Below are 13,857 nucleotides of genomic sequence, written 5' to 3' on the forward strand. Positions count from 1 at the left end.
GTATCTATGAGTCCTATAGCATTTCCTCTGACTCTTCTTGCCATGCCAGATGGGGCAAGCTGTATAGAAATTTACCATAGACCCTTCTCAAACTCTGACAGATACTACTGAGTGGAGCATTTGCTGCTATGTGTAAAGCAGAACAAACTGTAATGTGCATACTATAAGCTTAAACCAGACAGAAGCCTCACTCTGACATTTAATTCAAACTATCCACTTAGTAAAATCTCAGTATCCCAAGTATACTCTACCTCCTTCTCTTCCCCCATTAGTATAGCTACTAATTAGATGCTAAGATTGGAGCAAACTGGTTATTTGCTATAGTTTCACTTATGAGTGCCTGAAAAAGTTTTTATTATTTTTTAGCAGGTATTTACTGTTCAAAGTAAGCATCTGACAACTTAGGTAAGAAAGGCTTATCAGTGATATTAGAAGTTTGGAAAGTACCTGTTTCAGTTTTGTATAAAGTTTAAGAATAACAGTAATAAAGTACTTAGCAAGTTGTATCCACAAAGCAGTCTTATCTATTATTACTGGATTTTGTAATCCAAAGAGTCTTTGATTCTATATCAATATTTTAATGAGTTTTTCTGAAAAGTTTTCTGCTATAGTTTCTGTATTAACAGTTCTGAAATATAAAATAGGTCAATACATTCATTTCCTTGTCTTTAGAGATCTAATTCAATATCCTTTAAACTTTTGTCTGCTTTTCCTGGAATGGCTTATTATTTTGTAATGTAGCTATAAGCATTTGATTTTCAAACATTTCTATAAAGTACAGATATTAAAAGTGTGGACAGGTGAAAATAGAAATGCTGCTGTAAACCATAATGCTGTCTTCCCAGCGCATATATATTTTTGGTATGTGCAAATATGTTTTCTGAATTACTAGGCTGTTTTTTTTAATCTTGGTGCTAATTTCTTTTGATATGTAAAAGATTTTTCATTTGACGTAATTCCTTTTGTTTTTCTTGTCTTAAATCTTCAGATACATAATAATGTTAAGGTTCCAGGGTATATCATCTGTGTTTTGTCTATTTACATTATATTTATAGTTTCAGGTCTAATATCCAGGTCTTTAATCCATTTTTAAAAAAAATATTTATTTATTTCTTTATTCCCTTTTGTTGGCCCTGTTTTTTTTTATTGTTGTAGTTGTTGTTGATCTTGTTGTTGTTGGGTAGGACAGAGAGAAATGGAGAGAGGAGGGGAAGACAAAGAAGGGAAGAGAAAGATAGACACCTGCAGTCCTGTATCACCACTTGTGAAGTGTTCCCCTGCAGGTGGGGACCCGGGGGCTCGAACCGGGATCCTTACACTGGTCCTTGTGCTTAGTGCCACCTGCGCTTAACCCGCTGTGCTACCGCCTGACTCCCCTTTAATCCATTTTGTGTTGACTTTTTGTATATGGTTTTACGTGATGGTCTAGTTTCATATTTTTTTTACACATGGCTGCGCAATTTTCCCAACATTATTTGTTGAAGAGGTTTTCTATTCCCTGTTGTATGGTGTGGCTCATTTTCCATATATTAGATGTCCATATATGGGTGTGTTTATTTCTGGGCTTTCTATTCTATTTCACTTGTTAAAGTGCCTGTTTTTGTTTCAATAAGTCATGGATAGATTTGTATGTAAATGTTTATATTGATAATGTGACTTGAATTGATGATTAAGTAGAAAACAATTTACAATGAATAGTTTTTAAACTTCCATAGGCAAATGGTCATCTCTATCAGGAACAACATAATAGACTCCTCTGTGGGTCACCATTGGACCTTGCCCTCAACATGGATTAAAAATCTCTGGTGGAGGCTGAGGGTAGATTTTCAGCTCCACTGTAGGGAGGTAGGTAGGGGTAGGGACAGAGACCTTTGGTGGTGGGAATGGTGTTAATATACACTCCTATTAACTTCTAGAAGGAAAAATAGATTGAATGTCTTGAACTTTTTGATGCATAGACCCCAGTTCTGAGTATATATTCCTTCAATCTAAGCAGATATGTTTTCAGATTGGTAATTTGGTTGAATTTTAACAGTGGGCTTAAATTATTAATACATTTCTTTTTTATAAATGTAATTATATTTATTTATGTATTTATTTATTTATGAAGATAGGCAGAGAGAGAGAGAGAGAACCAGGCATCACTCTGGTACATGTGCAGCTGAGGATTGAACTCAAGACCTCATGCTTGAGAGTCCAGTGCTTTATCCACTGTGCCACCTCCTGGACCACTGTTAATACATTTCTAATAATGACTTTTTAAAAAAAATATTAAATCACCTATAATCTTAGACTAGAGATACCAGATGCAACTGGCCTTGTCAGTATCTAAGATATAGTTATTTGTATATAGCATTAAATGATATAAATCATGGTAAGGTCTTGTATGGTACACTATATCCTTTTATTTTTATTTTTTAAAATTTCTTTATTGGGGAATTAATGTTTTATGTTCAACAGTAAATACAATAGTTTGTACATGCATAATGTTCCCGTTTCCCATATAACAATACAACCCCCACTAGGTCCTCTGTTATCCTTCTTGGACCTCTATTCTCCCCACCCACCTACTCCCACCCCAGAGTCTTTTACTTTGGTGCGATATGCCAATTCCAGTTCAGGTTCTACTTGTTTTTTTTTCCTGATCTTGTTTTTCAACTTCTGCCTGAGAGTGAGATCATCCCAATTCATCCTTCTGTTTCTGACTTATTTCACTTAACATGAATTTTCAAAGTCCATCCAAGTTCGGCTGAAAACAGTGAAGTCACCATTTTTTACAGCTGAGTAGTATTCCATTGTGTATATATACCACAACTTGCTCAGCCACTCTTCTGTTGTTGGACACCTGGGTAGCTTCCAGGTTTTGGCTATTACAAATTGTGCTGCTAAGAACGTATGTGTACACAGATCTTTTTGGATGGATACGTTGGGTTACTTAGGTTATATCCCCAAGAGAGGAATTGCGGAGGAGAGAGAGAGAGATCCCGAGTGGAGAGGGAACACAATTCTTTATTTGCGCGGGGACCTCAGAGTTGGGTGAGAGCGCAGCAGTTTGGGCCATGTGGAGCTAGCCAAAATGGCCGCCTCCTGCTACGCCGCACCCTTCCTTTCACCGATGTGAAAAACAGGCAAGAGAGCAAGGGGCGGAAGAAGAAGGGCTTTATAGGGCAAAACCCAGGAGTGACGAGCTGAGACAGGATTGGTTGGGAAAGGCACTCCGAGAATGTCCCAACTCTCACAGGAACTGGCAAAAGTCTGAGGGGACAACATGGCAGATGTAACTGCATCTGCACAATTTCCCAGCAAATCTGTATCCCTTTAATTCCTTGCTCCTGCCTGATTGCTATGGCAAGAACTTCCAACACTGTGTTGAATAGTAATGGTGATAGTGGGCAGCCCTGTCTAGTACCTGATCTGAGTGGAAATGATTCCAGTTTTTCACCACTGAGTATGATGTTGGCTGTAGGTTTGCTATATATAGACTCCACTATCTTCAGGAATTTTCCATCTATTGCCATTTTTAGTAGTGTTTTGATCATAAAGGGATGCTGTATTTTGTCAAAAGCTTTCTCTGCATCTATTGATATGACCATGTGGTTTTTGGTCTTGCTTTTGTTGATATGGTGGATCACATTGATTGATTTACGTATATTAAATCAACCTTGCATGCCTGGAATAAACCCCACTTGGTCATGATGAACAATCTTTTTGATATACTGCTGTATCTGGTTGGTTAGAATTTTGTTCAATATTTTAGCATCTATGTTCATCAGAGATACTGGTCTGTAGTTTTCTTCTTTGGTTGTGTCCCTGTCTGCTTTTGGTATCAGAGTGATGTTGGCTTCATAGAAGCTGGCAGGGAGTATTCTAGTGTCTTCAACCTTCTGGAAGACTTTTAAAAGTAGAGGTCTTAGTTCTTCTTTTTTTTTTAATATTTATTTAATTTATTTATTCCCTTTTGTTGCCCTTGTTGTTTTATTGTTGTAGTTATTATTGTTGTTGTTGTTGTTGGATAGGACAGAGAGAAATGGAGAGAGGAGGGGAAGACAGAGAGGAGGAGAGAAAGATAGACACCTGCAGACCTGCTTCACCGCCTGTGAAGTGACTCCCCTGCAGGTGGGAACCGGGATCCTTATGCCGGTCCTTGTGCTTTGCACCACCTGTGCTTAACCCGCTGCGCTACAGCCCTACTCCCAGTATTAGTTCTTCTTTGAAGGTTTTGTAGAATTCATTTGTAAAACCATCTATCTGGTCCAGGACTTTTATTTTTGGGAAGATTTTTGATAACTGTTTCAATTTCATTGAAATTCAGCTATGATGGGCCTGTTCATGTTATCTACTTCCTCTTTACTTAGTTTTTGGAAGTTGGTATGTATCTAGGAAATTGTCCATTTCTTCCAGGTTCTCTAGCTTGGTGGCATATGGTTGTTCATAGAAGCCTCGCATGATATGTTGAATTTCTGTGGTGTCTGTTGTGATATCTCCTCTTTTGCTTATGATTTGATTTATTTGGGTCTTCTCCCTTTTTTGTTTTGTGAGTCTGGCTAAAGGTTTGTCTATTTTGTTCACTCTTTCGAAGAACCAACATTTACTTTTGTTGATCTTTTTTATGGTTTTCTTATTCTCAGTGTTATTTATTTTGCCCTAACTTTAGGTGCACTATATCCTAACCATAGGATTTTAAAGTAAACCAAATTCCCAAATAACTTGGTTATAACAATAACTATCTATTGCCTTCTTAACTCAATCTAGATAGCAGGAACCTTCCCCATTATCTATAAAACCCATATTTCTCCCAGTCCTAGAACCTCTGGGGTGTGGCTTGTTTTCCTTCACTCTTCTCTTGATCTATACCATTTAATACTGCAACTGCGGATCTCAACCAAATTTAATACTGCAACTGCTGATCTCAACCAAATCATTACCACCTTGACATGATTCACTTTGGGTGGTGTGAGGCCTGGGATGTCAACCTTTCAGCTCCATTACTCTGCCACCAAGTTGCTGATGCTTCCATGACACCAACCTGACTTCTCTGGGCAGATGGCCTCACCAATGTACCATGGAACCTCACCTCTTCAGAGCCCTGCCCAACTAGGGAAATATAGAAACAGGCTAGGAGTATGGACCGACCTGCCAACACTCATGTCCAGCAGAGAAGCAATTACAGAAACCAGACCTTCCATGTTCTGTACCCTATAATGATCCTGGGTTCATGCTTCCAGAGGGATAAAGAATAGGAAAGCAACAAATTGGGGGTGGACCCCAAATTCATTCTTTTTTTTTCATTACATGTATTACAGTCAAAGTAATATGTATTTCTTGGACTATACTCTAAGTAAGTACTTGTACTCTGCTTTGCCTAACACTCTGTACATTTTTCTAGCCAGAATCTCTAGAGGTAAAATCTAGGAATAGGGCTCCAGTGAACATAATGACTGATATTTAATTTATTTATTTAGAGGAAGTTACTATTAGACTTAAAAATGGCACAATCAAGAGTGACAAATTACCACACAGCTCCTATACATTTTCTTCTTTAGAAGCTTATTTCCAAAGTCCTAAGTGGAATGTTGATTTAGCTAGTTGTGTGTGTGTGTGTGTGCAAAAAACAAATAACCCTGTATTTTGGGTATAATTTTAGAAATGTTAGATGCAAAAACATCTACTAGTTCTAGAACCAAGGAAACAGTGTCAAGTCAATTAAATTAATAGTAAGCTCTTAAAATACAGATTGCAATGAAGAGTCATTATCATTATACATATTTGATGTCAATGTTAAAGATATTTCTTAGTTATATTATTTTAGGTTAACAGTCTTCAAACTATACTCATATGTGTATCATGGGATAGGAAGACTTAAGAAGGTCTGGGAGTACCTTATGGGAATCAAGATTCTGGGTATTCAATTTCCCTCTTTTTTTTTTCTCTTTACCAGAGCACTCACCACTCAGCTCTTGTTTAAGGTGGTTCAAGGGATTGAAGTTGGGACTTCAGAGCCTCAGTCCTGAGAGTCTCTGTGTAACCAGTATGCTATCTATCCCTGCTTAATTTCCCTCTTTTTTTTTTTTTTTTTTTTGTGAAAAGGGGACTTTATTGAGAGGGTCAAAGGCACACAGCAGATGTGGCAATAAATTAGGCCATGGGGCAGTTCAGAGAGCAGCAGAAGTAAATACGGCCATGGGCGGCTCAGGGACCAGAGGCTGGGGCTGGTCACTTGCAAGGGCCCTGCCTCCTTAAATAAAAACCCAGATATGAACGTTGTGAGAGAATTTCCCTCTTTATTCTTTAAAATTGTTCTGGAAAACAAAAGGTTCTGAAAAGAAGATGAGACCTTGACATACAAGTGTTCTCCCATGTCCCACACCAGTAGTAATTCCCCGACTGAAACCCAGAAACTAGGTGAGCAACTCCTACATGAGTGCACAAGAAAATATCCATGACAGCAGCCCTGGAAATGGTGCAACTGGTAGAGTGGTTGTAAGCATAAGGTTTTGAGTTCAATCTCAGGTTCACATATTCTAGAGTAGTGCTCTGATCCGTTTTCACAAACCAACAAACTAACCCCCACCTTTTTTTTTTCCTTTTTTATTTAAGAAAGGATTAATTAACAAAACCATAGGGTAGGAGGGGTACAATTCCACACAATTCCCACCACCCAATCTCCATATCCCACCCCCTCCCCTGATAGCTTTCCCATTCTCTATCCCTCTGGGAACATGGACCCAGGGTCATTGTGGGTTGCAGAAGGTAGAAGGTCTGGCTTCTGTAATTGCTTCCCCACTGAACATGGGCGTTGACTGGTTGGTCCATACTCCCAGTCTGCCTCTATCTTTCCCTAGTAGGGTGGGTCTCTGGGGAAGATGAGCTCCAGGACACATTGGTGGGGTCTTCAGTCCAGGGAAGCCTGGCCAGCATCCTGACAGCATCCTGATGGCATCCTGACAGCAGCCCTGGAAATGGCGCAACTGGTAGAGTGGTTGTAAGCATAAGGTTTTGAGTTCAATCTCAGGTTCACATATTCTAGAGTAGTGCTCTGATCCATTTTCACAAACCAACAAACTAACCCCCACCTTTTTTTTTTTTTTTTTAAAGAAAATATCCACATCAGGGGTGGTGCACTGGATCAAGTGCACATACCAAGCTCAAGGACCTGGCTTCGAGCCCCTTCTCCCCAGCTGCAAGGGAGCCTACTTAAAGAGTGGTTAAGCAGGTTTGCAGGTATCTATCTTTCCCTTTCTCCATTTCCCTGTACTTTCTCAATTTCTCTCAGTCCTATATAATAAAAATTAAGAAAAAAAAGGGGGGGGGAATGGCTGCTGGTAGCAGTGGACTCATAGTGCCTGCACTGGTGGCAATAGAAAAAAAAAAGAAGGAAAGAAAGGATAAATGAAAGAAGATATCCACATCAAAACAGGAAGACTGAGATACTCTTCCTACCATAAACACCATCCTAGTAAGCACCGTGCAATAATGAGGGAACCCTCAAATCCCAGCTTCTCCTCAGAAGCGGGTTTAGACCTCACACCTAGTGTTCACACTTTAAAAACTTACTCAGCTGTTCCCCAAAACACCTAGCTTTGAAAATCAATGGCACCTTTCTCCATGAAACCCGCAAGACTATAGCAAACAAAGGTTTTGGTGCTGGGAAAACTGAATAGCCACATGAAATAGCCATCTATCTAATACCATACAAAAGTTAACTCAAATTACATTAAAGATTTGACTGAACATAAGACCTGAAAATGTAAAATTTCTAGAAGAAAACAGAGGGGTAAGTTGTTTGATACTGATCTTGGCAGTTATTATGTTTGGATTTGACACACACATACACACAGGTATCTCTCTTTCTCTCTCCCTCTCTATCTTCTTCTTCCACATTACTTTCTTTGTCTCTAATAAATGAATGAATAAACAAAATATTTCAAAATTATTTTCTAGTCACATGTTCACCAAAGGGTTAACATCTAAGATGCACAAGAAACTCATATGACTCAAAAGCAAAAAAGGAAATAACTCAATTTAAATTGGATTTACATAAATATTTTTCCAATGAAGACATACAAAAGGTGTGGAGGTAGTGCAGTGATAAAGCTTTGGACTCTCAAGCATTAGGTCCCAAGTTCGATCTCTGGCAGCACGTGTGCCAGAGTGATGTCTGGTTCTTTTTCTCTCCTATCTTTCTCACAAATAAAATAATCTTTTTTTAATTTAAATTTTTATTTATAAAAAGGAAACATTGACTAAACCATAAAATAGGAGAGGTACAACTCCACACAAGTCCCACCACCAGAACTCCGTATCCCATCCTCTCCCCTGATAGCTTTCCTATTCTTTAACCCTCTGGGAGTATGGACCCTAGGTCATTATGGGATGCAGAAGGTGGAAGGTCTGGCTTCTGTAACTGCTTCCCCGCTGAAAATGGGCATTGACAGGTCGATCCATACTCCTAGCCTGTCTCTCTCTTTCCCTAGTGGGGAAAGGCTCTGGGGAAGCAGGGCTCTAGGACATATTGGTGGGGTTGTCAGTCCATAGAAGTCTGGTCGGCATCATGCTAGCATCTGTAACCTGGTGGTTGAAAAGAGAGTTAACATACAAAGCCAAACAAACTGTTAACCAATCATGGACCTAAAGGCTGGAATAGTGCAGATGAATAGTTGTGGGGGGTCTCCGTTTTGTAGATAGCTAGTAGCCATATTTTAGTTGTATTCCAAAGGGCCTGTGGCTATACTAGTGTTTTTTTTTTTTATTTAAGAAAGGATTAATTAACAAAACCATAAGGTAGGAGGGGTACAACTCCACACAATTCCCACCACCCAATCTCCATAACCCACCCCCTCCCATGACAGCTTTCCCATTCTCTATCCCTCTGGGAGCATGGACCCAGGGTCATTGAGGGTTGCAGAAGGTAGAAGGTCTGGCTTCTGTAATTGCTTCCCCGCTGAACATGGGCGTTGACTGGTCGGTCCATACTCCCAGTCTGCTTCTCTCTTTCCCTAGTAGGGTGTGTCTCTGGGGAAGATGAGCTCCAGGACACATTGGTGGGGTCTTCAATCCAGGGAAGCCTGGCCAGCATCCTGGTGGCATCTGGAATCTGGTGATTGAAAAGAGAGTTAACACACGAAGCCAAACAAATTGTTGAGCAATCATGGATCCCAAGCTTGGAATAGTGGAGAGGAAGTGTTAGGGAGGTACTCACTGCAAACTCTAGTGTACTTCTGCTTTCAGGTATATATTTTGCAGTAGTTTATGGATACGTGTGAACATAAGCTCTCTCTCACAGAAACTGGTGTATATCTAGGTTATGGGACTTTGTTAGAAAGTGAACCACCTGAGATGAAATTAGAGTGTACTATAAAAGGAAAGGTCTCACCCGAGTAATGAAGCTGAAGGGTTGTCATTCCACTCGTGAAGTCTCTGGACACAGTCTGAGGTGAAGCATGTTGAGGTGGCAATGGTTGCGTTAGTTAGGTTGTGATCGGCGGATGCAATATTATTTGGTATGGATTGGGAGACGCATACAGGAAAGTGGGCCCTATCCAAGGGTTCCAGGACTGGGGGAAGTAGGGGCTCTATAGTGGAGATGTGAGGTTCCTGCTGTCTTAGGGTTCAAAAAGACAATCGATAGTTAATGTTATTATCACATTATTTGTTAATTGGGTTAACTTTGAAAAGTCCTTTTGTTATGGTTTGCTGTACAGTATCCAGTATCTTGTATATAGCTGTGCTATTGGATGCTTCTAATCTACTTGGTTTAGGCTTTTGAGAGAGTCCGCATATCAAATACACAGCCTATATATTAAAAAGGTTCAGTTTGTGTTTTGAAAAACTTTGAGACATACAATTGATTTTCCCCTCTCATATTAATTAACTACTGATTTATATGTCTACATTTTAGTTTAGTTGTGGGGGGTCTCCGTTTTGTAGATAGCCATATTTTAGTTGTATTCCAAAGGGCCTGTGGCTATACTAGTGTTTTTTTTTTTTTTTTTTTTTTTGAGCCTGAAATCTGATACGTAGGTGGATCGTAATTATTGTCTGGGGGAGGTGATGTCATGGGTGGAAAAGGACCAGAAAGCTGGATCAGGGAAGAGAGTAGCTCCCAAATATGGGAAAGGTGTATAAATATTGTTGACTATAAACCCCATCAATTTGATCCAGGGCCCATATTCAGCTTAGGAGCCTATGTGACCTCTGATTCCTGTAGATCTGAGCTCACATTCTGTGGTCATAAGTAGGAATGTTCCCGGCAGCACATGTGCCAGAGTGATGTCTGGTTCTTTCTCCTATCTTTCTCATAAATAAATATTTTTTTTTTAAAAAAAGACATACAAAAAGCAAACAGGTATAAGATGCTAACATCACTAGTCACTAGAGAAATGCAAATCTAAACCAAAAGACAACACTTCACACCTGTTAGAATAGCTATTATCAAAAACATAAGAGATAACAAATGTTTGTGGAAATATGAAGAAAAGAGAACCACTGTGAAAAGTTGGTAAAATGTATATTGGTACAGCCACTATAGGAAACAATAAGAAAGTTACTAAACAGTTTAAAAATAGTCTACTATATGCTCCAGCAGTCCTATTTTTGGGTAGATATTCAGAGAAGACTGGTATTATCTTAAAGGGATATCTGTACCCCTATGTTCATTGCAGCATTATTCATGATAACCAAGGTATGGAAACAATCCAAGTGCCTGTAGGCAGGTGAAATGGTATATATGTATATAAGGGGGTATTTGTCAGTCTTTAAAAGAAGCCCTGCCATTTGCAACAACATTGATGAGCATGGAGGACATTATGCTAAAAACCTAAGAGAAAGAGGAAAATTTCATGGTATTGTTTATATGTAGAACATTAAAAAATGTTAAACACAGAATAATGTGTAGTATAATGTTTCCAGGGCAAAAAAAGTATAGGTTATAAAGGAGTACAAGTTTTCCATTGTAAGATGAATAAGATTGTGCAAGGGGTACCTTAGGAGAATTGCTGTAGCTTACAACGGAAGGTTTGGGAATTCAGAATTCTGGTAGTGGGATGAATGGTGTGGAGTTGGACTCCTGATATCTTGTAATTTTGCAAGTCAATATTAAGTAACCTAACAACAACAACAAAAAGATTGTACAGAGGAGATAGCATGATGATTATGCAAAAAGACTTTCATGCTTTAGGTTTTAAAGTCCCAGCTTGAATCTTCTGTACCACCTTAAGCCAGAGTTGAGCAGTGCTCAGGTCTTTTTCTCTGTATCTTTCTCTTTGTATCTCTCTCTCAAAAAAAAAAAAAAACCCCAAATAAACAAAAATGAATAAGATCTGAAGATCTAATGGTAACTATAATTGGTAACATAGTATTTGTTGTGTAATTAAAATGTACTAAAAGAATAGAACTTTAACACTCACATAAAAATGTAAATAAAAATAAATAAGTAAATAAACAAAAATGATAAATATAGGCTGTGGTTTATGTGTTATTTTACTCAGTGGGAATTAACTAATTCATAAGCAGTGAAGCAGGTCTAGAGGTGTCAATCCTTCTCTTTCCCTCCCCATCTCCCCCTTCTTTCTCAATTTCTTTTTGCCATATCCAATAAATTGTTTTGGTGGTGGAAATTGTGTGGAATTGTACCCCTCTTATCCTATGGTCTTGTTAGTGTTCCCATTTTATAAATAAAAACTTAAAAAAAATGGGGAGTGATGGGAGCAGTGACTTTGTGCCCATAGGGAGTCCCAACAATAACCTTGGTGGCAATGAAAACAACAAACAAACAAAAATAACTGAGGGTATAGTTGTAACATAACACCTTCTATTTCTACCCACTTATTTACATAAAAAGCTTTTCTTACCATTTACATTAAATGTTACATTAAAACTAAGGTCAAACTTCTTAGTTTAGCTATAAATAATTATGGCTAAATGATAGTTGAGCTCATTTTTGGGCAAAACTTAGATATTTGACCTCATTTTAGCAAAGCAGCTAGACCCCATCCAACACATTTAAAATAAACTTTTGATTTTTTATTTAATAATTATGTGTTGTAATTTTTCATATTCATGTTATTATCAGTATTTTACCAATTGCCACTAAACTGACAGCTCAATGCCGTTGGTGTATTGCACCAAAGTAAAAGACTCTGGGGTGGGGGTTCAGGTCCTGGAACATGATGGCAGAGGAGGACCTAGTGGGGGTTGTATTGTTATGTGGAAAACTGGGAAATGTTATTCATGTATAAACTATTGTACTTTACTGTCTACTATAAATATTAATGCCCTGATAAAAGAAAAAAGTGAAAAAAAGAAATAAACATATATTCTGTATTATGATAACTAAGATAGTTGATAAAAATTTTTAAGACATGATGGGCCTAGACCTCAAATCCCTCTCCCCAATGTTATCAGTCACCTCTATCAGGAACAACACAATAGACCCCTCTGTGAGCCAACATAAGACCTTGCCCTCAACGTGGATCAACAATGGTAGAGAATGTCCCATCCTCTGAAGGGAGGCTGGAGAAGATACTTTATGTTCCACCTGAGGAAGATAGGTCCTGAAATTGGGGCAGCTTGGAACGTTCCTACTCATGACCACAGAATGTGAGCTCAGATCTACATGGATGCGGAGGTCACATAGGCTCCTAAGTTGAATATGGGCTCCAGATCAAATCAAATTGATGGGGTTTACAGTCAATAATATTTATATACTTTTCCCATATTTGGCTACTACTCTTTTCCCTGATCCAGCTTTCTGGTCCTTTTTCTAACCATGACATCATCTCCCCAGACAATAACTTGGATCCACCTGAGTATCAGATTTTAGGCTCATGGAAAACAAACAAACAAACAAACAAACAAACAAACTAATATAGTCACAGGCCCTTTGGAATAGAACTAAAATAAGCCTACAAGCTATCTACAAAATGGAGACCCCCCAACTCTTCATCTGCACTATTCCAGCCTCTAGGTTCATGATTAGTCAACAATTTGTTTGGCTTTATATGTTAACTCTCTTTTCAGCCACCAGGCTCCAGATGCTAGCATGATGCCGACCAGACTTCTATAGACAGACAACCCCACCAATGTGTCCTGGAGTCCTGCTTCCCCAGAGCCCTGGCCCATTAGGGAAAGATAGAGGCAGACTGGGAGTATGGATCAAACTGTCAATGCCCATGTTCAGTGGGGAAGCAGTTACAGAAGCCAGATGTTCCACCTTCTGCATCCCACAATGACCTTGGGTCCATACTCCCAGAGTGATACAGACTAGGAAAGCTATCAGGGAAGGGATGGGATAGGGAGTTCTGGTGGTGGGAATTGTGTGAAGCTGTACCCCTCTTATCCTATGGTTCTTGTCAATGTTTCCTTTTTATAAATAAATAATAATAGATAAATAAGTAAATAAAAAATTTTTTATTTAAGAAAGGAGACATTAACAAAACCGTAGGATAGGAGGGGTACAACTCCACACAATTCCCACCACCAGATCTCTACATCCCATCCCCTCCCCTGATAGCTTTCCCATTCTCTATCCCTCTGGGAGCATGGACCCAGGGTCGTTGTGGGTTGCAGAAGGTGGAAGGTCTGGCTTCTGTAATTGCTTCCCCACTGAACATGGGCGTTGACTGGTTGATCCATACTCCCAGTCTGCCTCTATCTTTCCCTAGTAGGGTGGGTCTCTGGGGAAGCGGAGCTCCAGGACACATTGGTGGGGTCTTCAGTCCAGGGAAGCCTGGTTGGCCTCATGCTGGCATCTGGAACCTGGTGGCTGAAAAGAGAGTTAACATACAAAGCCAAACAAATTGTTGAACAATCATGGACCCTAAGGTTGGAATAGTGGAGAAGAAGTGTTAGGGGGTACTC

This window comes from Erinaceus europaeus, chromosome 8 (assembly GCF_950295315.1).
Source record: "Erinaceus europaeus chromosome 8, mEriEur2.1, whole genome shotgun sequence".
Classification (NCBI taxonomy): Eukaryota; Metazoa; Chordata; class Mammalia; order Eulipotyphla; family Erinaceidae; genus Erinaceus; species Erinaceus europaeus.